The following is a 25,673-nucleotide window of genomic DNA, read 5'->3' as shown; positions in this document are numbered from 1 at the left end:
TTTCATTTTCCCGGCCAGCTTGAGAACGTGGCCTTGGCGTACCAGCCCGGAGCCTGTCCTCCCTGTGATGAGCTCATCCTCCTCTTCTCCCAACTCTCCTGGGCTCTGGACACTTCGCGCCAAAACCCTAATGGTCTCCCTTTCCCAGGGGTGGGAACGTCCCCCCTATAACTAACATTGCTCGCCCCCCTTGATCACTTCTGCCAATGCTCCTGTCTAAGTATCTTGATACTGATATGTCTCTTCAATCAAGTTACTTTAACTCATACATCTGAGTGTCTGCAGTGAAGTGCCTGGGGATTTATCTGGCAAGCCCTGACACACATGCTCACAGAGTGCACAGTAGCTAGGGATGAGTGTCATCTACGTTGAAAACAAAAATAAAAATCCTGCTCTGCAGTAATCCAAAGAATTCTACATTCAAAAAGAATGCAAATGACACAAGCTCTGTATCATCATCAATTTTCTTTCTCCGATATAAGGAAGAATCAGGAGCTTGAGTTTGCTTTAGTGCAGACTTAAAAGGTAAATCCAATGATGTTGGTCTGTTTTTCCATCTCTTACCTAGTCCACGAAGAGCTATGGGCATCCTATGTGCTGTTAAAAAAAAAAAAACCAACCCAAACTGGTTTTGGATTTGCAAACATATATTGATATTTGATGCCAGGCAAGCAGCCAAATAGAACTGTCATGCATAAGGCTACAGAAACGGCGTAAGGTGACGAATGCAAGGAGAGAGACCAACATTTAAGATGAATGCTGATGGGTGAAAAAGAGATGCTTATGGGTCACGGAGTCAGTGTATGGGGCCACCTCATGTTCTGGCATGGTTAAAGACAGCTAGGAATAATGAGGAGTTTCTGGTAAGTGGTGAGGAGAGACGTGCGTGAGAAAGAACAGCCCTGACTCAGGGGTGGCGCATCTGCTTTGCATACAGAAGAACCTATGTTCAATATCTGGCATCTCTGAGTAAAAGGCTCAGGTGATGCAAAAACCCTGTGCATGGCAATAGTGACCTTGATAGACTAACAGTGAAATCCTAAGCAGAGTTACTGCAATCTGAGTCCATTGATTTCAATGGGCTTAGACTGGGGTAACTCTGTTTAGGATAGATCGAGATGGGTAGCTGTGTTAGTTTGTCTGTAGTGGTAGGAAAGAGCAAGAGTCCAGTAGCACCGATAAGACTAACAAAATTTGTGGTAAGGTATGAGCATTCATGAGTCACACCACAGATATCTGACGAAGTGAGCTGTGACTCACGAAATCTCATACCCTACCACAAATTTTGTTAGTCGTATAGGTGCTACTGGACTCTCGCTCTTTTCTGTTTAGGATTTCACTATGATAGTCGCACTCAGTAACCCTGGGCAGACACCTGTCCGCACGTTAGATCACTATCTCTCGCCACCCACACCATCACTAAGTCATCTGCATAGTACAAACACATGAAGGGAAGGGAGCTCTGACTCTCAAAAGTTCATACCCTGGAAATCTGGTTGGTCTTTAAGGTGCTACTGGACCTAAATCTTGCCCCTCACCATATCCATCATCCTGCATTCTGAATGTTGATTGTGGGAAGTGGGTGTGCGGGTAGGCAGGCACTTCCTACACACATTTGCTTTGTGAAGACAATTTGGTGAATCCACGGAAGCAGGGAATGTGGCCAACACATGTATGTCTGCTCTACCTCCCCACACAGTGAGTCAACATGTGGACAGATGTTTGCACAGGGCTAATATAAGTTAGCGGGGCTGTTTTTCTGGGAAAAGAGGTGGTGGAACTCAGTGGGTTGCCCTCAGAGAAAATGGTCACATGGCTGGTGGCCCCGCCCCCTGATCTCAGTGGCACGGAGGACAATCTAAACTCCCCTCTGTCTGGAGATCAGGGGGCGGGGCCACCAGACGTGTGACCATTCTCAAGAGGTTCCGGAACTCCGTTCCACTGCATTCCTGCTGAAAAAAAGCCCTGTAATTTAGTGTCACGTGTTCCTAGGAGATGAGGTTGGTAAAGCATGCAGAGGGGGGAAGAAGGGAAGGATCAGTCCCTGGAGTCCCCAGTTAAATGGCTCAGGTAGGAGGTGATGTGAAAGACCTTGACCCTAGAGATGCTGTCAGACTATGGAATCCCAGTTATCTAGAGTTCGTCTCCCCCCTTCTGCAAGAAGCGCAAAGTTTCTTGATTCCAAAAGGTTTATTGAAAGACAATGCTCAGGATACAGCGTCCATATTCCAAGGACTTGAAAGGCCTTGACTGAACGAAAGCTTTGTTGAGAATGATACACAAAATGAAAGTAACAACACTTCAAACACCCATTCCCAGCCTCCCCCCTTAGTCCTGTCTAGAGAGCCTGGGAAGGCGAGGACGTCAAGGTTGGCCGGAACGGTTTGATAAGAATTCTTCACTCCCATGGCTTGGGCAGCACCTGGGCCTAGAGGGAGAGAACTAAACAACTACAGATTATAACACAAGAACATGGCGTAGCCCTGGCTTGAGAACGGACTGGCAAACTGACATTCTGACAGATGCATTGCCAGTTAAAGTAGCCGAACAAGAGAAAATCCCACTGTAACTAACTGCAATAATTCAAGACAATGTAATCTACAAAATGATAATTATATATAATCCAAGATTCTAGGGGGGGGGGGATCACCATTGAACAACACAACCAACATCAGCAGAAATTTACAAAATAATGTTACAAAGGACCTCCAATGAATCCCGTAAAATGACAAAGTGCAAATATGAATCGATGTACAGTCAAAGAATAATTAATACACATCGCATTGACCTAAGCAATATAGGTCCAGTAATTCTCAGGTAAACAAGGCTTTGAAAGACCAGAGGTCTGGGTCAGTAGAAGTAGGATTGCCAACCTCAAGGTGGGGCCTGGAGATCTCCCAGAATGACAACTGATTTCCAGCCTACAGAGATCAGTTCCCTTGAAGAACATGGCACATTTGGAGGGCAGTCTGTATAATATATCATAGATTCTATGGTGAAATCCTTCCCCAATCTCCCCTTCCACAGGTGCCATCACCAAATCTCCAGGAATCTCCTGGGCCAGAGTTGGCAACCTTAAATAGAAGGCAGCTTCATGTTTGCTGTGTAGTTGGCCAAGGCTTTCCAGAGAAGGAAACCTCCAGGAATGGGATTATGCAGGGTTTGGGGGTATAAAAGTTAAGCCCACAATCACTTCCCTCCACACAAAAAATCCACTCTAATTTCCTTCCCACTTCATTCCAGCACCAAAGATATCTTTGTTAAGAGAGAGAGACAGAGAGAGAGAAAAACTTACCAGCAAAAGGAAGAAGGCAGTTTTCATTATAATGATTTATCAATAAATTAACTTTGGCTGACTCTTCTGGCCCTGGAGAAGGAACTAGCCTGTAGTAAAAGCATCTAATTTGCATTTAACATTGATGCTTTAGAATGACAAAGTTGGGGGGGGGGTCAGCAAATTACTTTAGATGGATACATTTTATTCCACCCTTTTTGCATGTCTCCGTAAGAAAGTATACAGATGACCGATGAACAAGTCTACTTGGCTGACATCACTGTAACCCACAAGGCATCAAAATCCAGACGCTTGTGCATACAAACAAGCACAAACCACTTTAGGAGACAGCGTCTCTGTGATGTCTTTTTGTTGGCTTCACCTTTTGCCAGTTTAGGAACAGGTAGCCCAAAGGATGCCCCCCAAGTCACATGAATTTGTATGATGATTCTATGGTTGCCAAGCCGCACTGACATAGCAATGTTGTTTCTGGCTGAAAAACCAGGACTGGCATCAGCATCTCACATGATACTCTACAAATCTCTCCCCTATCATTTTTACCATAGAGATCGCGGGGGGCTGTTCCTAGAGTGTCGTGCAATGTTTAGGAGGGTAGCCATGTTGCTCTGCAGTAGGACATCAGGATTTGAGTCCAGCGGCACCGTAGAGACCCACAAGGTTTTCAGAGTGTAAGCTTTTGTTTGTTTGTTTGTTTGTTTGTTTGTTTGTTTGTTTGTTTGTTTGTTTTCTTCAATTGGGCTCAGGGCGGATCACAACAGACTTAAAATACAACACACAACTAATCAACATTACCATTAAAAGCATAAATAATACATATCATTCAGTTTAAAATATACACTACAGCTATATAAATACAAATGTAAAAACAGAAAAACATGGCAGCACGTGAGCATTTTACAGCAACTATGTGAAGGACAGGAGGTGACATTGGGCGGGAGGGCATAAAATTTACCCCCCCCCGAGGGGGGGTACCGCCTAGCATCAACCATATGCCTGGCAGAACAGCTCCGTCTTGCAGGCCCGGCAAAATGCCAACAACTCCTGCTGGGCCCTGGTCTTGCAAGACAGAGCATTCCACCAGGCTGGGGCCAGGGCCGAAAAAGCTTTTAAGAGTCAGAGCTCCCTTCTTCAGATACAAGTAGAAACGGAGATTCCATTCCTACTGTGTCTGAAGAAGGGAGCTCTGAGTCTTGAAAACTTACACTCTGAAAATCTTGTGGGTCTCTAAGGTGCCACTGGACTCAAATCCTACTGTGCAACGTGGTGTCATCACTTCCATGGGGGGGGGGCTGCAAAAGACATTGCAGCATCATGCAATGCTGTTTCCCCCTTCCTGTTTGTGGGGGGGTCAGGGGATGAAGGACAGGAGCCCTAGACGACTGTTAGGTGATTACTGCTAATTTGACCCTTACAATAGAACTCAGAACATACCCATGTCTAGTTTGGCCCTTTATCATAGAGATTGGGGAAATTCCTAGAATGTCACCATAAATGCTATCCCCACCCATTTTTCTCTTGAGCCTATAATCATGCCATCTTACCACCTGAAAACATCAAGAAAAGTTAAGAATATAGTTTAGCAATAATAAACGGAGGAAATAGTCTCCCCCCCCACACACACACACATTTCACAGCCCTCCTTCAGCCCTCCCATTGGATATGTAGCTTCCAAGTAGATATGTACATGTACATTTATGGGTGTGTGTGTGTGTAAAGTGCCATCAAGTCACAACTGACTTATGGCAATCCTTGCTGGGGCTTTCAAGGCCAGTGAGAAGCAGAGGTGGTTTGCCAGTGCCTTCCTCTGCAGTCTTCCTTGGTGGTCTCCCATCCAAGTACTGACCCAGCTTAGCTTCCAAGATCTAACGAGATCAAGCTATACCGTGCCACCTTTCATCCATTTTTACGGTACCTTCCAGTAAATATGTAGCTTCCAAGACAGAATCCTGTAATGTGGTCTACCACAATTTCTACCAGCTTTCGAGTCCAATTTTCTAGACATATACAGAGACAGCCTTGTGTAGTGGTTAAAGTGTTATACTAGAGCTTGAGAGACCCAGGTTTGAATCCATGCTCTGCCACGGAAGCTCACTCGGTGACCTTGGGCCAGTCACATAATCTTAGCCTAACCTACCTCACAGGGTTCTTGGGAGGATAAAATGGGGGAGAAGATAATAACGCAGGCTGTTGTCATTCCCAAGATCTCCTACTGAAATCTTCAACCAGATATGCCGGGGATCGAACCTAGGACTTTCCGCATGCAAAGCAGATGCTCTTCCACTGAGCCACAGCCCTTCCTCCACTTTTTCTCCTTTGTCTGCCTACATCCCAGGGGAGAGTGAACCCGTGCTGGGACCCCTGCCGGGAGCTTGAGCAAGCAGAAGCGGGGCACGGCTTGTTCCAGATTAGCTTCTCTTCTGATTCTGAGTAGGTGTCGGTAATTTAATCAGATCTTGTGGAGAGAAGGAATGTAGTGCCTTTCATGCAGAAATCCCTCCCCGGCAGCCGACGGCTCCTCTTGGGCCCCACTCTTGGACTCGAAAATGCTTCGTTGGTGCACCTGTTTGTAGCAGCCACGGCTGAGGTCAGGCCTGCCAGAAAACCTGAACCAAAGCGGAGGAGAAGGTAGAGTCTTTGCTATCTGACTCTTTCTGCCTTTGGCCCCTTCCGCACTCTTGGCACTTACACAATGTTTAGTGGAAAAAGTCTTCTTGTGGCTTTAATTAAAGTGATTCCAGAATGCCAGGAATGTAGCGATGTATTTCTACTGACTCCGAGACATGCTCGCCGGAACCTCCCCTCCGGCTGGGAAGAATCAGGATCATAGAATCTGGAATTGGAAGGATCTCTGGGACCCATAAGGTCTGACCTCTGATTTAAAGGAGATTAGGATCCACTAGTTGATTAGGAGGAGGGCCTTATAAAGAGCCATTGTGCTAGCAGTTGGAGCGTTAGGCTAAATGTGGACATTCAAAATGCCTCTCTGCTGTGGCTTCATTAGCTTGGGTCCATCGCTGTCTCTTGGCCTAACCTAACTCACAAGATCGTGAGGATTAATTGGATAGACCTATCATTTGCCTATTACCAAGTAATTTCCTCTGTTGCTCACCACAGGAAAAAATAAATAAAAATATGACTCTAGCCTAGTTGCTGGTAAGTCACTTCTGTGGTGCAACCCAGAGGTGATAATAGTAGCTCTAGGAATTGCCAGAAATCCTACGGTCAAAAAAACAAACACAAATACACTTTTACCATAGAGTTCTGCAATTTCTAGAGCTACCCGTTGTCACTTCCGGGTTGTACCCTTGAAGTGATGTGTCAGTGACTAGGTTTGAGCCTTATTTTAATTTATTCTCCAGCCTACTCCCCACGCCCATCCCTCACACTGGTTGCCAGGTTTGGTTTGGCAGCATTATCGATGGAGGAAGGGGGAGCCGTGGAAGTCAATCTGAGCTATCGCTGCCGACTGCCTGGTGGGGGCAGGAAATGCCCCATCCCCAGCTTCCATTTCCCAGTGGGAGAAAAATAAACAAAAAATGGGCAACAGCATGATGCCACCTACAGGGAAAACACAGATGTGACATTAGTAGTCTCTAGGAAAAGCCAGAAACTCTATGGTTTTATCATGGAGTTTCTGGCAATTCCAAAAGAGGACTGATGTCAATTCTGGGTTTTCCCAGAAGTGACGTCACAACATCACCAATGGTTCCCCCCACTCCATGTCTCTGACCCCCTGTCTCCCAATGAACCCCTTGGAGGAAGGGCAGGGACAAATGCAATAGATAAAAGCTTCAAATGCCCAATGACTTAGTCAGTCATGGTTTGCATTGAGTTGGTGAGAATGAATGTGGCTTGCTATGTTTGGGGTAATCCCTGGTGGCACCGCTCAGAGGAGGGAGAGAGCACTCAGCTGGCTTCTGCCCTTGAAACATCCAAAGGAGGGGAGCCAGCTAGTTGGTGGTGACGCATCTTTGCTGCACACTACTCCCGTGCATGATCGCAGGGCTCCAATCAGCATGCAAGCTGGCAGAGAGGTCTTGTCCATCACATACAACTTGTTCCTTTTAGCTGAAGATGCCGTGGATCGAACCGGGGAACTCCTGCATACTAAACAGTTGCTCTACCACTGAGCCACGGCCCCTCCCCTACAAAGGCCAGAGTTCTTCAAGGACCCGTTTGTCTCTTTGGTTTCTATTATTAGTCATTTGCGCTCAGCTACATTGACTTGGGAAACAGAATGTCACTCTTTCCTGGAAGAGAAAAACAATGCTGAGTTTCCCCCCCCCCCAAAAAAAAATTCTGCACCAGTAGGTTGCTTGATATTTGAAACGGAAATGGGAAGGAGGCCAACCTTCCCATTGTAAAACCTGCACAGGTGTGATACACCTTCGCGAGGGTGGAATGTTCACAATGCTGAGCACAAGCAACATGGGCAGTGGGATTGATGAATAGCACAAGAGAACAGCTTCCCTGTACCTTATAGCTGTGCAAAAATAGAAATCTCTGCAGCCATACCTTCTCTCAGATGTTCCAAGGTGCACATGCCAAAGTCTCCTCTTTCATAATACTATTCGAGGCACTGGAGCTCTGACCTCCTTTACATCTGATTACCCTAAAGGGAGCTTGTTTTACATGAATAAGAGTTACGGTATGTGACCAAGAATTTCCACAAACTGCTGTAGCATAGTGGTTAAGTGGTTGGGTTGCAAATCAGCACTCTGCTGGTTCGAATCCTGCTACTGCTATGAGCTCAAGCAGGTGGCCTTGGATAAGCCACTCCTCTCAGCCCCAGGTAAGCCCCAGATAAGCCCCACTCCTCTCAGCTGTATTGTGGGAATAGTGACAACGCTGACCTTGTTTCAGCCCTGAGTGGGGCACTAATCTGTCTAGAACAGCTGCCGTAGCACAGTGGTAAAGTGGTTGGGATGCGAAACAGCATTCTGCTAGTTCGACTCCCTTATCTGCCATATGCTCAGCAGGTGACCTTGGGCAAGCCACTTCTCTCAGCCCCAGCTTCCCAATTGTATAGTGGGGATAACAACGACATTGACTTTGTTCACCACTGTGAGTGAGCACTAATCTGTCCAGAAGGGCAGTATATAAGCACACTGTTGCTATCATTATCGTTGTCGTTTCCGTTGTCATTTTCGTCATTGTTGTCATCGTTGTTGTTATACATGAGAACTAGCAGCTTGGGTTTTCAAACGGGAAAAAAATTCTGGATTATCAAGATTTTTAAAACTGGTCATGTGCTGCACAAACAAGCTGAGGCCAAGGATGGGACACAGTAACACAGGATTCCAGTATCTCTGCCACCACCATAAAGGAGCAAATACCAGTATGGGCACTTGTAATAGCACCATCTAGTGGAACACCCAAATGCCACCTCACTCTTTCCAATGTCCCTGAACTTGCAACAGCCTTCTGAAAAGAGGAGGGAGGCAGGAAACATAATCAGGTTTGCTCACTGTTGGCCCTGGCTGGAAATTTGCTCAGATCAAACATTTCAGAACATTACTATTTAAATTTCAGCCACGTTATTCAAATATTAACTGAATCACAAATATTTATAGACTGCATCTTGAAAGCTGTTTTACAACCAGAGCAGTACTGCGTGTGGAGTAATTGCTTGTGACTCCTGACTTTTGTTTCATTCCAGCAATGGGTTGTGTGGCCAGAGGTACTGCAAAGTCTCCCTAATGAACTCGGTGGCAATCTGTTTCCTGGGTCCATCCCTGGATTCATTTTCATGCCTTCGGGGCTACCCCAAGCAGGTAAAAATTAATTCTCCTGCCTCTGACATGCAGCATGTGGCAAGGTTCTTATGTGTACATATTGCCTTCTTTAGTGATCGCCTCCCAATTTCTACCCCTTCAAGCACTGGGCATGTTCGCCCAGGGGTATGTTCTTGACTTGGATTTGAGAAGGCCTCAGTTCAATTCACAAGCAGCCTCATGCTGGAGGGGAAGCAGGGACTGCACTGTAATATTTCCAGGCCCCGAATGGGAAATGGCTTAAAACAACATTGATAAGAAGAGCAACTAACACATCTTTTATTGTGGTCCCTAAGCCTTGTTCTAGAAAAAGGCCATGTGAACGTAGGGCAAGTTCTCAAACTACCAGTTCACTGTTAAATATAAGGGGATGTCTCTAAACGTTAAGTTCTGTCACTACGTGCTCCTTTAGAAACACAGGGAAGAACTGTGGCTCAATGTAGAGCAGAAAATCCCAAGTTCAATTCCCAACAACTCTCTAGTTAAAAGGATCAGGGTCGATCATGTGGAAGACCTCCATCTGAGGGCCTAGAGGGATGCTGCTGGTCAGATTAGACACCAGTTGTCTCTCAGCGGAAGATGGCTTTATGTTTCTGTTCTCCTGCTCCAAGAGCGAATGGAGGGAAAGAGGCTGCATTTGGGTAAACTGTGGGACATGCCATTCCCTTGCCTCATATCTTGCTGTTCTTGGGTGGACAGACTTCTGCCCTCTTCTTGATCGAGTGGTCTATCACTCCTTGGACGTGGACTCCTTGGATACCACTCCTTTGGCGCTTGTTGGGATGGATTGACCACGATCAGGTAAAGTTGATTGAACACAACGTCAGAAAAGAAGCAGCAAAAGAAAACGGCCCCCTGGCTTCTCAAGAAAGAGAAACAGTCACCCTTTTCAGGCATCAACTTCCACATGCTTACATCTAGAAACCTGGTTATTTTTTTTTAATGTTCATGCAATGAATTGGTATTTTTAACACATCCTCGAATGATTCTAAATGACTCTATTGAGATGACTACAGTTTGCTGAAATGTTGGCGGAAGCCCTGCAGACGGTTAAGGACGGTGGAAATGTTTGTACTACAATTGCCATGGAACTTTACCCAAGGCGAAATTTGGAGGTGGATTTTAAAGATTCCACCTTAAACAAAACATCCAAGAAATTCAGAGGGAAGCAGAAAGTTTTGATAATACTCAGGAAATTTCTCAGGGAAATGGTTTCACACAATATATGCCACAAGTCTTATTAGTTAAGCTGCGCAGTGAGGCTACATAGAAGTGAGAAAATGGTTGCCATTGCATTCTTTATATGTTTGTTTAGATTTTTTTGTTAATTCCAATTCTGGTTATTTTTTTTCCTGTGGGTTTTATAGATTTATCATACAGGTTTTATACAGTGTGTCTAGTGTGCCATTTATAATTTCTGTCATGTATAATGCTGATTCATTGATGCAGAGATAAAGTTGGAAAATATATACAGTTTATGGGGAAAATTCAGGGGGAGGAAACAGAAAATGGGGAGAAATGTGCATGAATTCACAGGAAGGAAATGGGCTCACAATTGGGAATTTGATGTCAAAATAGCCAGGATGAGAAATTCAAATCTGCTCTATTTCACACATCAAGACTTGGAACATATGGAAAATTTGAATAGCAAGTTGTGTTAATCAAGCATTGGCATCTTCGCCACCTCTTTCTCGTGCTTAAACTTCTGTTGGAGATTCTGGGGCTGATAAACTCCTTACATAGAGAGTCAAGTCAATAAGACTCAAGGCCAGAAGTGGCTGCGGAATTTTGCCTTCAGCGAAATTTCGAGCAGTGGAGGCATTGCTAAGGAAATCCCAAAATTTTTCAATAGGTTTAGTGAAATTTCTTTGGGAAGTTCAACAGAGTGTAACTTTGCACCAAGATCGATCCTCTGAGAACATCAGCATTCTCTCCAGCTCACATGGTCATTTCCATGGGGGTGAACATTAGAACACAAGAAGAGCTGTACTGGATCAGCCAGTGGTCCATTGAATCCAACACATGTTTTCACACTGCTACCAACTAACTGCCCTTGAGGGCAAGTGAACATAGCACAGAAATCAAGGTTGCCTCCTAGCTGTGGTGTTCAGAAGTTACTTGCCACTGAATATTTATTTATTTATTTATTTATTTATTTATTTGATGTCATTTATAGTCCACCTTTCTCACTGAGACTCAAGGTGGATTACACAGTATGAGATTAGTACGATCAGTATCAAGTACATTTCAATATAGTATCAAGAACATTTCATAAACAATGTCATAGGGTAAAGAGATACAAGTTTATGAGACATAGTATTAGCAAGAATCCAATACAGAGTAGGAAAAATACTGAAGCAGAACATAATCAATTCTAGGACCAACATTAGACAACATTGAGCTCAGGTGGTACATAGGAGTACATATTTAAAGCAGCAGATAACATGTACAGCAATATGGAGATTTTCTTTAGTTAGCATGGCTAGGAGCCGTTGGCGGATCTCTCCTCCATGCATCTGTCTCTAAGGATGAATCTTCTGCATGTTCTTATTTCATGCTTACCATCATACTAGTTAGCTATTCTTAGAAACAGAATAAACACTAGACTCAGTTAACCCTTAGTCTGATCCGGCAGGGCTCTTCTTAAATTCTTAAGCCATGGCGACTCAAATGCATTACACCACCTGAGGATACGTGATAGAAGCTGCCTTTGAGAATGGGGATACATTCGCATTAAGATTGAATTTATATATTTAGTAAATATAACATTAATACAAAAGAATTATCAACTAGAGATGGTCACGAATTGGAAAAAAACTGAACCATGTGGTTCGTGGTTTGTCAAATTTCACGAACCACAAACTTTCACGAACCTGCCCCTGGTTCGCAAACCGGCTCATTTGGTTCATGAAAACATCACATCCGGGTCAGAAAATCATCACTTCCGGGTCAGAAGAAGGTCACTTCCGGGCCAGAAGAAGGTCACTTCCAGGTCAGCAGAAGGTCTGCAGGAAGTCTATCCCCCGTTGCCTAGGAAACTGATTGATTGGCACCAGGCTGTCTACAGTCACGAACCAAAAAATGAACCAAATGAACCAGCCTAAAATTCGTGGCAGTTTGTCAGAAACGGGATCTGACAAACCGTGGTTCGCAAACCATGAACTGGCCTGGTTCGTGCTTAATTTTGTTTCATATTTCGGTTCGTGCCCATTTCTATTATCAAGTAAATAATGAGTCTGACAAGTTTGTAAAAAGTGTATTAATTGGTACGTCTTCCTCCTCGTTCCTCCCCTTTCCTTTTTATATTTGTATTTTATGTTCGTGTTGTGCTGTTGTAACAAAACAATTTAAAAAATTGACAGGAGGGAGCTCCTGTCTACTGAAGAACAGAAGTGATGATGGAACCTTCAGGTTCAGAAGCAGTGTATCTCAGAGGGTGAGGGACCAAGAGTGTGGATGTCTATCTCCACCATGCCCTGCTTGTGAGTTTCCAAGAGGCATTTGGTTTGCCGAGCTCAGAAATAAGCTGCCCTTTGTTCCTATATTCTGCTCCAAAGCTATACTCAATTGACTTTTTCAAGCACCCCGAGGAAAGGACTGCTGCATCTTCCTGCAAGAATTCAAAAGCAACTAGATATTTGTTAAGAGGCAACCCCTGAAGATTCAAGGGCACATTTTTATAAGATTTTTCCAGCAGCAGATAAATGAGAGATCATATCCCATGGGATCCTTTTCAATCGTACTGGGGCATTCTTCTGGAGAAAGGAGCCTTCCCATGACAGAAGAATGCCTTACATCAGAATGCCTCTGCTAGTGAAATAGATCCATAAGATCCAAATCCAAATTTTCCATCTTGCCATTTTCTCACTACGGATGGGCTTCCACCGCCCACCACATTCAGTTGGACAGCAGGAAGAAATAACCAGTGAAATGAGGGCTTGTGATTGGTGTCCCCAGGACAATGACATCACTAGAGATGGGCACAAACCAGGAAAATTCTGAACCGTGCGGTTCATGGTTCATCGCATTTCACGAACCATGAACGTTCATGATCTTGCCCTGGTTAGTGAACCGGTTCATTTGGTTCATGAAAACATTACTTCCAGGGCAGCAGAAGGTCTGCAGAAAGCCCATCCCCCCCATTGCCTAGGAAACTGATCGATCAGTGCCAGGCTGTCTGCAGGCCGTCTGCAGTGACAAACCAAGTTCTGCATGTTCTTATTTCATGCTTACCATCATACAGCTATTCTTAGAAACAGAATAAACACTAGACTCAGTTAACCATTAGTCTGATCCTGCAGGGCTCTTCTTAAGTTCTTAAGCCATGGCAACTCAAATGCATTACACCACATGAGGATACGTGAGAGAAGCTGCCTTATTTAGTAAAGATAAGGGTAATACGAAAGAACTATCAACTAAAGTTGGGCACGAACTGGGGAAAAAATTTCACAAACCACGAACTTTCATGAACCTGCCCCTGATTCGCAAACCGGCTTGTTTGGTTTGTGAAAACATCATATCCGGGTCAGAAAATCATCACTTCCGGGTCAGCAGAAGGTCACTTCCGGGCCAGAAGAAGGTCACTTCTGGGTCAGTAGAAGGTGTGCAGGAAGTCCATTCCCTGTTGCCTAGGAAACGGATTGATTGGCACCAGGCTGTCTGCAGTCACGAACCAAAAATTGAACCAAATGAACCAGCCTAAAGTTCGTGGCAGTTCGTCAGAAATAGGCTCTGACGAACTGCCAGTTCGTGAACCACAAACTGACCCAGCTCGTGACAAACTTTGGGTTGTATTTCGGTTCGTGTCCATCTCTAGACATCTCTTCTGTTGGGACCCAGAAGTGATATCGTACTGGGTGGCATTCTACTAGAGCATTACTCCCATGCTGAAGACCTTAATTCCAGATCGCAGCAGAAGTGACATCATTGTGCCAGAGATCTCAGCCCCTCAGTAATCTCTGTCCCCCATCCCCTGCCAATTACCAGGCCATACCTGGCAACCCTAGATGGCAGAGCAGACCAGCCATCAAATGAGAGTTAAGATTACAAAACCGCAGGGGAGGATCACTGACAATCGTTTTGATTGTGAGGCCACATATTATTTATCAGGGAAAGAGGCGAAACAAGGAGAATGCATTTATTCATTTTGATTGTTTGTTTAATACAAATTATATCCTGCAGCTCCAAGCCTTGGTTTTAAACCCAGCTTCCATAGTAACAGCAGAACAATCTAAAATTGAAAAAAAAATATCAAAGAACAGTATCAATCAATTTTAAATCTGTTATCAAAAATGTTACAAAATGCTGGCACAGTGATTCTTAAAGGGGACCATGCAGCGCCCCCCCACCCCCAAACCATACAGCTCCCTTTCCAGAGATTATTTACATGTCTTGGAGAACATTCAGAACTTTGGAGACAAATAGTGGACATTTGGGATTTCCAGTGGGATTTCTTCCCATTTGCAGTGACTTCTGACAGCCAGCCAAGGTGTGTTGTTTTAGAATGCCTGCCCTGATCAGAGAACCTAATCGCAGACCCCAAATTTATCCCCCAGGCACTTAAAAAAAGCAGAACACAGCCAAAATGAATCAATGTCTTCTTCTCAAAGGCTGTTCCACAGACATGGGGCAGTGTCTGAAAAAGCCTGAGCCCAGACTGTTGCAGAACATAGGTTAAGTAAAAGGGGCATCCCAGGTGTACCTTGCTGTGAAGCAGGATGCAGTCATATGAGAACATGCAAGAAGAGGTCATCCTTCAGATATTTGGGTCATCTAGGGGTGCCAATTATGGCTGGAACATTCCTGGAGCTGGAGAGGGGAGTATAAGACTGCAGAGGACAGGGTTTTAGGATGAGAGGGACCTCAGCAGGGTATAATACCCCTGAGTCCACCGTCCGGAGAAGTCATTTTCTCCAAGAGAAATCACCTCTGTAGTCTGAAAATCAGTTGGAATTTCAGGAGACCTCCAGGCCCCACCTGAAAGTTGGCAAGCCTAACTGGCCATCTGTCATGAAGGTCTTGATAGGTAAAGACCTTCAACTGGACCTGGAAACTAATAGACAGATAGTGGGAGAACCTCAGAATGGAAGCAATATGATCCGGCTAGCTAGTCCCTTGCTAACTAGGGTTGCCAGGTGACCGGTTTTCCCCAGGACACTCCGTTTTTTTGTTGGACTTTCCAGAGGAAACAGAGTTAAAATATTGGACACCTTTATGTCAGGCCAGCCAGCCTGCTCACCCACCTGGCCTCCTGTGCATCAGTGATGATATCACTTCCGGAAGTGACATCATCATGCAAAGACCAGGACAGAGCACTAAAGAAAGATAAGCATCAGGCCCCCATCCTGCTTTTTTGGGGAAGCCATCGAGCAACCCTACTGTAACCAATGGGCTGCTGCGTTAAGAAGAGCTGCTTAAGAAGGCGGAAGGTTCTTTAAGTTGGAGGAAGGCTTCAGACTTCGCTGAGCCAGAGTGGGAGGATACAGGCCATTGCCATAGGGAGTGACCCTCCACAGGCACCCGGGATTCAACAGGCCAGAGGAGTTCGTCCTGGTCATCGTCTGACTCCAAACTCTCTCTCTGCTGCGGTTGCCGGAAACCTCCTGGTCTGATTCCACTTCTGCCGGAATCCGGCCAACATCATTTAATCTGTTTTCATTCCTATTTCATGAGAAGTGAATAATTAATGAGAAACAGAGAAAGAGGAAGATCTGTTGGCTTTTTTAAAAAAAAAAAAGCGAGAGTGTAGAAACGAATTCACGGAGAAGGAGAAAAGAAACTTTAGTTCGACAGAGGGTCATCAGACATAGATTGGCGGAGGGGGGGGGCGGGGAGAAGCGTTGCCATAGCTGTGAAACCATAGCGAAAGCAGAGGTGTCGCTGGGGAGAGCCAGACGCCCAATTAGCAAACTGCCAAGCCATCGTTTTCCCGGATCGCCTGCCTCCTGGAGACACAGGACTGAACTCCGGAGATGAAAACTACTACAGTTTAGAAGGCGGTCTCCTTCTTTTTCATGATTCTTTGCATTAAATTCACCGCCATTCTTCTTTCACTTTCCCAAATGCTAACCTTAACTCCTGCACGTCCACACCTGGTTAGCTTTCCCCTCCTGCTTAAGCAAATCTACTCCAACGGGGTGCTGGCATGTGAGTTGCAGGCAGTCTTCCTACAGCAGTTGTTCTAAGGGCAGGATCATTTCCCTGAGCACCTCTGGAGCAATTGTGCAATCAGGTTGCCAACTCCAGCCCAGGAAATTCTTGGCAATTTGGAGGCAGTGCCTGGGGAGGGGGGAGTTTGGGGAGGGGAGAGAGCTGAGAGAGGCTGTGATGCCTCAGAGTCTGTCCTCTGAGGCATTTTTGGGGCTACAGTACCCACCAAATGAAGTGAGGAAACAAATCAACAGGGCCAGACTAGTTTGCAGAAACAGCCTGCTCCAGGACAAACCTAAAGGAACTAACAACAGAACACCACTGGTTGTCACCTATAGCTCCCAGCTCAAACCCATCCAACGTATCATCAGTGAGCTACAACCCATCCTGGAAAATGATACCTCTCTCTCAGAAGTCCTGGGTGGAAGACCTTTCCTTGCCTACAGACAGCCCCCCAACCTTAAACGACTTCTCACTCACAATCATGAATCGGCCAGCAGAGTCACCAGCACAGGTACCAGGCCCTGCAACAGACCCAGATGCCAGCTCTGCCCCTATATCTACCCAGGGAATACAATTACAGGACCCAATGGCATCAACTACACTGTCTCTGGCTCTTACAGCTGCTCATCCTCCAATCTGATATATGCCCTCATGTGCCAACAATGTCCTTCTGCATAAGCAAAACTTCAACAGGAAAGAAGAAACCTTAAGAATGAACAGAGCATGGTTTCCAGTTCTGAAAAACACCAGGCTAACAAAACATTCTATTCCCGACAATAGCCCTGCAGAGAAGATTAGCACATCAAGTACCAATCCATATGCAAAAGAACCTCCTCAGGATACAGTGAAGCCTCCCGCCATTAGCATTCCACACCCTGGGAAACTCTTACAGGATGACTCAGCTCAACCCCACCCCTCCTGAGTAGATACAAATGACCTACATCTTTTCCACACTGTGACACTGAGAGATCTCTGTCTTTTGGTGCTACACCTCTGAAGATGCCAGCCACAGCTGCTGGCGAAACGTCAGGAACTACAATGCCAAGACCACGGCAATACAGCCCGGAAAACCCACAACAGCCAAAGTTCTTCTGCTCTGTACATTGGACAAACCAGCCAACCTCTACGCAAAAGAATAAATGGACACAAATCTGACATTAGAAATGGCAACGTCCAGAAACCAGTGGGAGAACACTTGAATCTACCAGGACATTCCATCAAAGACTTAAAGGTCACTATAGTTCAACAGAAACCTTTCAAAAACAAAATCCAACGGGAAGCTGCTGAATTGGAATTCATATGTAAATTTGACTCTGTCAAGCTGGGACTGAATAGGGACTATGAATGGTTATCTCATTATCAGAGGTATCTGATTTCCTTAACAGAAGCAAGCTGATCTCCATATCAGAAGGAGCTGTTTGCATCTCCATATCAGAAGGAGCTGTTTGCATCTACTCCGCCCTCCCCTCTCCTGCTCTATATCTGACCAGTTTCTTTTTGCCCTCCATGCATCTGATGAAGAGAACTGTGATTCTCGAAATCTTATGCTACAATAAAATTGGTTAGTCTTAAAGGTGCTACTGGACTCTTTTTGATTTTGTCGTCTGAAGCTGCATTTCCACCAGGGGAACTGATCTCTGTAGTCTGAAGATTGATTGTAATTCTGGGAATTGTAATTCTGGGGAAAATCCAGTTCTTGACTAGAGGCTATTTGCCTATTGTGCAAAAAATATACCCAGTGTTGTTCTGGAGGTGCTTTTCTGATGCCACCACTGGTGTGGGGTCTGCATGGCATTAGGGTTGCCGTTCCCCCGGTGGGGATCCTCTGCTCTCACCTTCGATCCCCCACTCATGTGGCCACTCACGTGGGGGAACAGACCTCCCAGGCGCACTCCCAGGGTGGCACAACAATATCATTCCTGGGAGTAAAATAGAAAAGAGTCCAGAAGCACCTTTAAGACTAACCAACTTTACCAACAGTAAAGTTGGTTAGTCTTAAAGGTGCTACTGGACTCTTTTCTATTTTGCTACTACAGACTAACACGGCTAACTCTTCTGGATCTATTCCTGGGAGTGACATCATCACGCCACCCCAAGAGAACTCCTGCGCTTTGCAGAGGTCCAATTTGGGCCCCAAATAGGCTGAATCGGGCCTGTTTGGGGCCCAAATTGGCCCGATGCGAAGTGTGCGTGAAGAAGAATGGAAAGGTGAGTGCCAGATCCCCTCTCCCGCCAGGAAGGTAAGGGGGCCTGGCAACCCTACTTGGTATACAGAAGGTCCCAGGTCCAATCCCTGGCATCTGCCGGAGACCCTGGAAAGCCATTGCCAGTCTGAGTAGATAATGCTGACCTTGAGGGACAGATGACCTGATTCAGTATAAGGCAGTTTCATGTGTGTTCATGTTTGATGTTTGTGATGAGTTCAGAAAGGCATCTTATGTCAATCTGTCCCTATGAACGGATGGCAGCAATTGGGCATGGGGTCGAGGCCACAGTTCTCTTTGCTCCTTCGGTAGGCCCCATGTTCTCCAAGCTCCCCAAGCAATTGCCAGTTGGGTTGACGGAGTGCAATATGAGGGCAACTTTGGTCCTCTGGGTGCAGAACTAGCGAGCTGGCTGGAGACTTCTTACTCTCCTGGAATCCTATTGTTCGGACATGCCCATTTAAAACAAAAGCCTTTAGCATCCTGCTAAAGGGACTCCTCTGACTTCACAGGAAGCAGCAATCTGAGGCCTCCAGTGGAAGATTTTCTCCACCCAACTACTTGAGCTCTCTTAATTTAATTGGCAGTGCTGGGAATTGAACCGTCGACCTTGTACTTCCAAGGCGTGTGCTCAACCGCTAAGTCATGAACCCTCCACAGAACCAGCAGAGAAATCGCACCGAAAAAGCAATCCTCATAGCCTGGGAGAGGGGAAGGCCCATCAAGCAATCGGCTGCCCACCCAAGGAGGTAAGCACTAGTTGATCTTGTAACATCAGTTCCCCCCAGAGGTCCTTCTGCCCCTTACGTCCCTGCTTGTTGTCCTTGATGGATGAGCCCCCCCCTACAGCTTGCTAATCCCCCTCCCCATTTTATCATGCTCCCACACACCTGGAACTGACACAACCAGCTCACATCGGGATGAGCGGGGGAGGTAGGAGCTTGTCAGCTACAATGTCAGCTGTCGCTTGCGCAGCTGCAGCCAGAGACCCTTGGGATGTGGGATGCATCCAGGCAAGGGCAACCTCTGTCCCAGAACAGAAGAGCCTCCGTCTCCATTGTGCTCTGGGAGGAGGTTTCTCTCCAGTTTGGCTCCAGTTCTGGCTCTGTCCGGAGTGATTTAAGAGGAGGAACACAGAGGAATCTATTGTTCAGGAAAACGGAGAAGAGGCAGGAGGAGAGGAAGAAAAGAGAAGGAGGAGGATTGAATTAGCCAAGGCTCCCTGCCCTGGGAATTCAATGTGCAGGTCGAACGTGGAGAATCAGAGAACCATAAAGCACTGGAAAAGAGAAGGATCTATCTAGAGGTCATCTTGTCCAACCCCTTCGTCGCCAATGTTTCATACAAACGTTTCTAACAGATGAGTCCATACAGTAAAAGATTAATCAAATCTATGGCCAGGATCCATATAGTTTCTTTAGGATTGTCTTGGGGCGGGGGGCGCGGAGCTGCCACTTTTCTTCCAGATCATTGCAAGACACCCTACATTTCTGATCCCACTATGGGAGTCTCATGAAAAGACAAAAGCAGGTCTATTGGTGTCTGATGAAAGGAGCTTTGACTCTCGAAAGCTTATACCCTGGAAATCTTGTTAATCTTTAAGATGCTTCTGATCTCAAATATTGCTTTCCTACTACAGACTAAGACGGCTACCCACCTGAAACAAAAGTAGGTCATTATTAGGGCTGCTGGGGTGCACGCCGTCTCTATTATGCCCTGTTTGCCAGTTGCGAATAGGGAGCAGATTTTTCAACTGACAGTTTGTCAATTTGTTGACCTATCTGTGGCTTTTGCTTCCCCATATACCTTCCTAATAGTACGGTACAAAGCAATTGGCTTTTCTCATACAGTCAGATGGAGTCATTTTTGCAACACTGCTCCACTCTGCAGGGTATTGTTTTATTAGGCAGCTAAATCAATCACAAATAGTATAAATCAGTCATCAATGCTAATTTCGAAGCCCCTGGATTACAGACTGCCAAATTCTTTCCCGTGAGCAGGCAGTGGTTACATATCGCAAGACATAAATTTGTCCTTACAATCTGCCCCCCTCCTATGATTTGCTCCGCAGGACCCAGCCATGGAGGCACATGCATTTCATCCACTCATGCTCCCTTTCAGACAGTAATTCACAGAAGCTAGAGAGAGCCACTAAGGACCAGTTGGGCCCCTTATATGTGCCCCTTCATCTAGATAAGCCCTGACCTGAGTTACCTTTCTTGGTCATCTTAACTTTCTTATACATCCACATGGGTTATTTTCAAACATAGGCTCCTGCACACAGGATTACAGCCTCAAAGAGAGCTATCCGATCAGGTAACCCAACTTTGTTATGTACACCACCGTAGGCTAATCTTATTAGATAAGCAAGTACTAATAGTTAATAATGAATAAGAAAGTCGTAAGTCAAATGTACCAACTGAGATGGAAACAAAGATAATAAAGCTTTAAATAATCTCTTGTCTGCCATTTAACTGTGCTGGCAGAAGAGTGGGCTGGTTGCATTTCAGCATGGCTCTCTGGACTCTGCAGCTGTTGCGTGGTTACCAATCCCCAGAGGCTACTAGATTGCTCCCCACCAAGTAAGATGGCCCGAGAAAATATGAGAATGTCTGAAGCGTTGTATAGTACTTAGAATGTCAGACTAGAATGTGAGGAATCAGGTTCAAATCCCGATTTGGCTACAAAACTTGCTGAGTGACCTTTGACCGGTCACTCATTTTTAGCCTAACCTACCTCTCAGGGTGGTTTTGAGGGGGAAAATGGGAAAGGGATAATCATGTATTGTCGAAGGCTTTCACGGCTGGAGAATGATGGTTGTTGTGGATTTTCCGGGCTGTATAGCCGTGGTCTTGGCATTGTAGTTCCTGACGTTTCACCAGCAGCTGTGACTGGCATCTTCAGAGGTGTAGCACCAAAAGACAGAGATCTCACAGTGTGGAAAAGAAGTTGGCAGGTCATTTATATCTACTCAGGAAGGTGGGGTTGGACTGAGTCATCCTGTAAGAGTTTCCCAGGGTGTGGAATGCTAATGGAGGGAGGCTTCACTGTATCCTGAAGAGGTTCTTTGGCATATGGATTGGTGCTTGATATGCTAATCTTCTCTGCAGGGCTATTGTCGGGTATAGAGTATTTTGTTAGCCTGGTATTTTTCAGGACTGGAAACCATGCTCTATTCATTCATAATCATGTAATCTGAGCTCCCTAGAAGTGCGGGATAAAACTAAGATAGATAGATGTCTACCTGGTAGAGAAAATACACATCATACATTATATATTATATGATGATCTTTTACAGAGACTATGGCTGCCTTCACACATAGTGGATAATGTACTTTCAATGTCCCTTAGCAATCATTTGCAAGTAAACTTTCCTGTTTCACATAGGAAAATCCAGTTGTAAACTTTCCCTTCCCAATGGAGCCCTTCACGCTCTTGTAAAGCTACTCCAGAGAGCCGAAGGCTTTTCAACATGGTGCAAGCAGTGATTATAAGTGCCTTCTGCCTGTGCAAAATGCTAATAATGTCAATAGCCCCTTTCAGACATTAGATTTTGTTGCTCCAACTGTACATAATGGGAGTATGTGCTGCATGCACTTCCCCCCATATATACAGGTGCCATTTTGTGTGAATGTGTGTATTTTCCGTGACTGCACATGTTGGGAGAATCTTGTGTAGTGCATGCTGTCATAATGTGTGCTTGGAGTGCATCTGAAAAGGTCTAACACAGCCAGTGTTGCATATTCTCTATAGTTCTATTGTCACAATGCTGTAGGATTTTACTCATCTGTAGAGACTTGTACATGACCCCAAATTCAGCATCTTGAGAATCTCATCCCTTCATCTTCATTTAATGAAATCTTGAGGACATAAGAGCCTGTTGGATCAGACCGGGGTCCATCAACTCCAGCATCTAGTTTTGCATAGAGACCAAGGTCCTCCCTTGCTGCTACCTCCCAGCTCTGGTATTCAGCTCTGCCTCTATAAATGGAGGCTTCCATCAGTCACCATGGCTAGTAGTCACTGATGGACCCCCCTCCTCTATGAATCTGTCTAGAGATGGGCACAAATCAAAATACAAACAAAAATTAAGCACGAACCAGGCCAGTTCGTGGTTCGTGAACCACGGTTCATCAGATCCTATTTCTGATGAACCGCCATGAACTTTTAGGCTGGTTCATTTGGTTCGTTTTTTGGTTCGTCACTGCAGACAGTCTAGTGCCAATCAATCAGTTTCCTAGGCAACAGGGAATGGACCCTGCACACCTTCTGCTGACCCGGAAGTGACCTTCTGCTGGCTCAGAAGTGACCTTCTGCTGACCCGGAAGTGATTATTTTCTGACCTGGGTGTGGTGTTTTCACGAATCAAACGAACCGGTTCACAAACCAGGGGCAAGTTCATGAAAGTTTGTGGTTCGTGGTTCATGAAATTTGACGAACCATGAACCACATGGTTCAGTTTTTTTCTGGTTCGTGCCCATCTCTAGTCTAATCCCCTTTAAAAGCTATCTATGTGTCGTGGGCTAGTCTGGGTTCAGTGAGAGTGGGGACTCCTCCGGAGGACAGGACCCTCGTGTAGACAGCCATGACTCCTCAGGAGAAGAAGACCTCCATGTAGCCAACCCTAGCCATGACTCAGCAGAAGGCAGGGATCAGGTTTGTGGTTCCCTTATGACATTGTTCTGTGAATAGCTTGATGGAGTCATGAGTGTTTAAACAAATTATGGTGACCATCCAGATAGACATTATTGCCTGATGAAGTAACACTTTACAAAACGGGTACTGAAAATTGCTGGCTAAAACCCGTAAATCTATTGGGCTCCAGCACACACGTTGTCTTCTGGATTTGGAGGCCACCTTTGGGCCATTGTGCAATATACTTGAATATTAATTCTCATGGACTCATCTATCTTTGTGCTTGAGGACTTGGCTACAGTTGTTCATTAAATGTTATAGAAATTATTTGTATAGCACTGAGCACTATTGCACCTTGAATTAATATAAATACCAAAAAATTTATTCAAAATCATTTATTGAAAATTGTGACCGTGTATAATAACATTAATAACATTCGATTCATATACCGCCCTTCAGGACAACTTAATGCCCACTCAGAGCAGTTTACAAAGTATTATTATTACCCCACAACAATCACCCTGTGAGGTGGGTGGGGCTGAGAGAGCTCCAGAGAACTTTGACTCGCCCAAGGTCACCCAGCTGGCTTCAAGTGGAGGAGTGGGGAATCAAAGCCGGCTCTCCAGATTAGAGTCCCGTGCTCTTACCCACTGGCTCTCTGTACAGCCAAACTGTAGTTCCTATACACCGACGTTTTTGGTTGTGTCTACAGTCTTGTTACCGGTGTGCCCTGTATTGCAGTTTGGCTAATCAGAGTTAATAGCCAGCAGCTGAGACAGGGCCACCGGCACTCTCCAGCCCCAATACCACAGGGGAAGCCCAGCCAGGGGATTCCACCTCCCCAGGTTTGCCCACACCTAAAGAGCACCACAGACATAAGCAGAGCTGCACGAGAGATGGTGCAGTGCTCACCTTCTGAGCTGACACCAGCTGCTGGAGAGCGATGATGAGTAGCATCAGGATGGAGCCCCAGCAGCTGGCTGCAAACCACGCCTGGCTATAAAAGCCAGTCTGGAGGAATTGCCAGGCATGGAAGCAATGTGTTGAATGCCTGCAACCACAGCCGTGAACCTTGTACCCTACCCTTGCCTGCACCTAGACCTGACACTGTTGGAAACTGACCTTGGACTGGACTGGACTTGGCTTTTTGGACTCTGCAGATGCACCTGGTATTGCATTCACACTCTGATTTCAGACTGGACTGGGCTTTTGGATTCTGAACTCTCCCCTGTCTTTGAACTAGTGTTTTTATTGTGGACTGGACTTGGGCTACTCTGCTTGGGCTAGCCTAGCCCACGGCACCATGCTTGTGGCCAGCACTACCTCTGCTGGCAGTGAATGCCACTGTGTAATTACTCATTGAGTAAAGAAGTAGTTCTTTTTGTCCATTCTGAATGTGTGTGTGTGTGTGTGTTATTTGCCATCAAGTCACCTCCGATGTATGGTGACCCTATGAATGAAGGACCTCCAAAACGTCCTATCATTAACAGACTTGCTCAGATCCTTCAAACTGGAAGATGTGACTTCTTTTATTGAGTCCAGTCATCTCGTTTTAGGTCTTCCTCTTTTCCAGCTGCCTTCAACTTTTCCTAGAATTATTGACTTTTCCAGAGAATCTTGTCTTTTCATGATGTGACTAAAGTATAATAGCCTCAGGGTTTTTTTATTTTCATTTTAGCTTCCAGGGAGAATTCAGGCCTGATCCAATCTAGAACCCACTTATTTATCTTTTTGGCTGTCTATGGCATCCGCAAAACTCTCCTCCAGCACCACATTTCAATTCAATTTTCTTCCTATCGGCTTTCTTCAGTGTCCAACTTTTGCATCCATACATAGTGGTGAGGAATACCATAGTTTGGATTATCTTGATCTTGGTCCCAAAACAGACATCATTATCTTTAGGATCTTTTCTAGTTCCCTCACTGCTGCTCTTCCGAGTCTCAGTCTTCTTCTGATTTCTTCATTGCAGTCTCCTTTATGGTCGATGACTGAGCCAGGCAATAGAAAATCTTGAACAATTTCAATTTCCTCATTGTCAGCTTTAAGATTGTGTGATTCCTCAATAGTCATTACTTTTGTCTTCTTGATGTTCAGCTGTAATCCTGCTTTGGCATTTTCTCCTTTAATCTTCATCAGTAGTCATTTCAGGACTTATTTCCCAACAATTTCATCAACGCCCGTGACTTCTAGTATCATGGGAAAGGAAGAAATAACTCCCTCTCTCCAGTTTCTTCACTCCATGCATAATTTTATAAGCCTTGAACCTGTTTCCTCTTAGCCATTGTTTTCTAAATTGAAAAGCCCCAAACTCTTCAGCCTTTCCTTATCCCCCTAATCATCTTAGTTGCCCTCTTTTGCACTTTTTCTGGCTCTGCAACATCCTTTTTGAGATACCAGAGCATAGAACTGTACCCAGTTTTCCAAATAAGGCCACACCATAGTGATATACAAGGACATTACAATATTGCATGTTCTTCTAGTCCATACAGTAGGAAGGATAGAAATGAAAGTGTGGGTCAAATGCTTTGTGAAATCTCCAGAACCAAAGAGGGGCTGAACAACGTTCCCAGAGGCCTCAGGTGTCCGGCGCAGTCCCTGGCTCTTCTACACAGC

This window comes from Eublepharis macularius, chromosome 6 (genome assembly GCF_028583425.1).
Source record: "Eublepharis macularius isolate TG4126 chromosome 6, MPM_Emac_v1.0, whole genome shotgun sequence".
Classification (NCBI taxonomy): domain Eukaryota; kingdom Metazoa; phylum Chordata; class Lepidosauria; order Squamata; family Eublepharidae; genus Eublepharis; species Eublepharis macularius.
Note: the sequence above shows the minus strand (reverse complement) of the source record.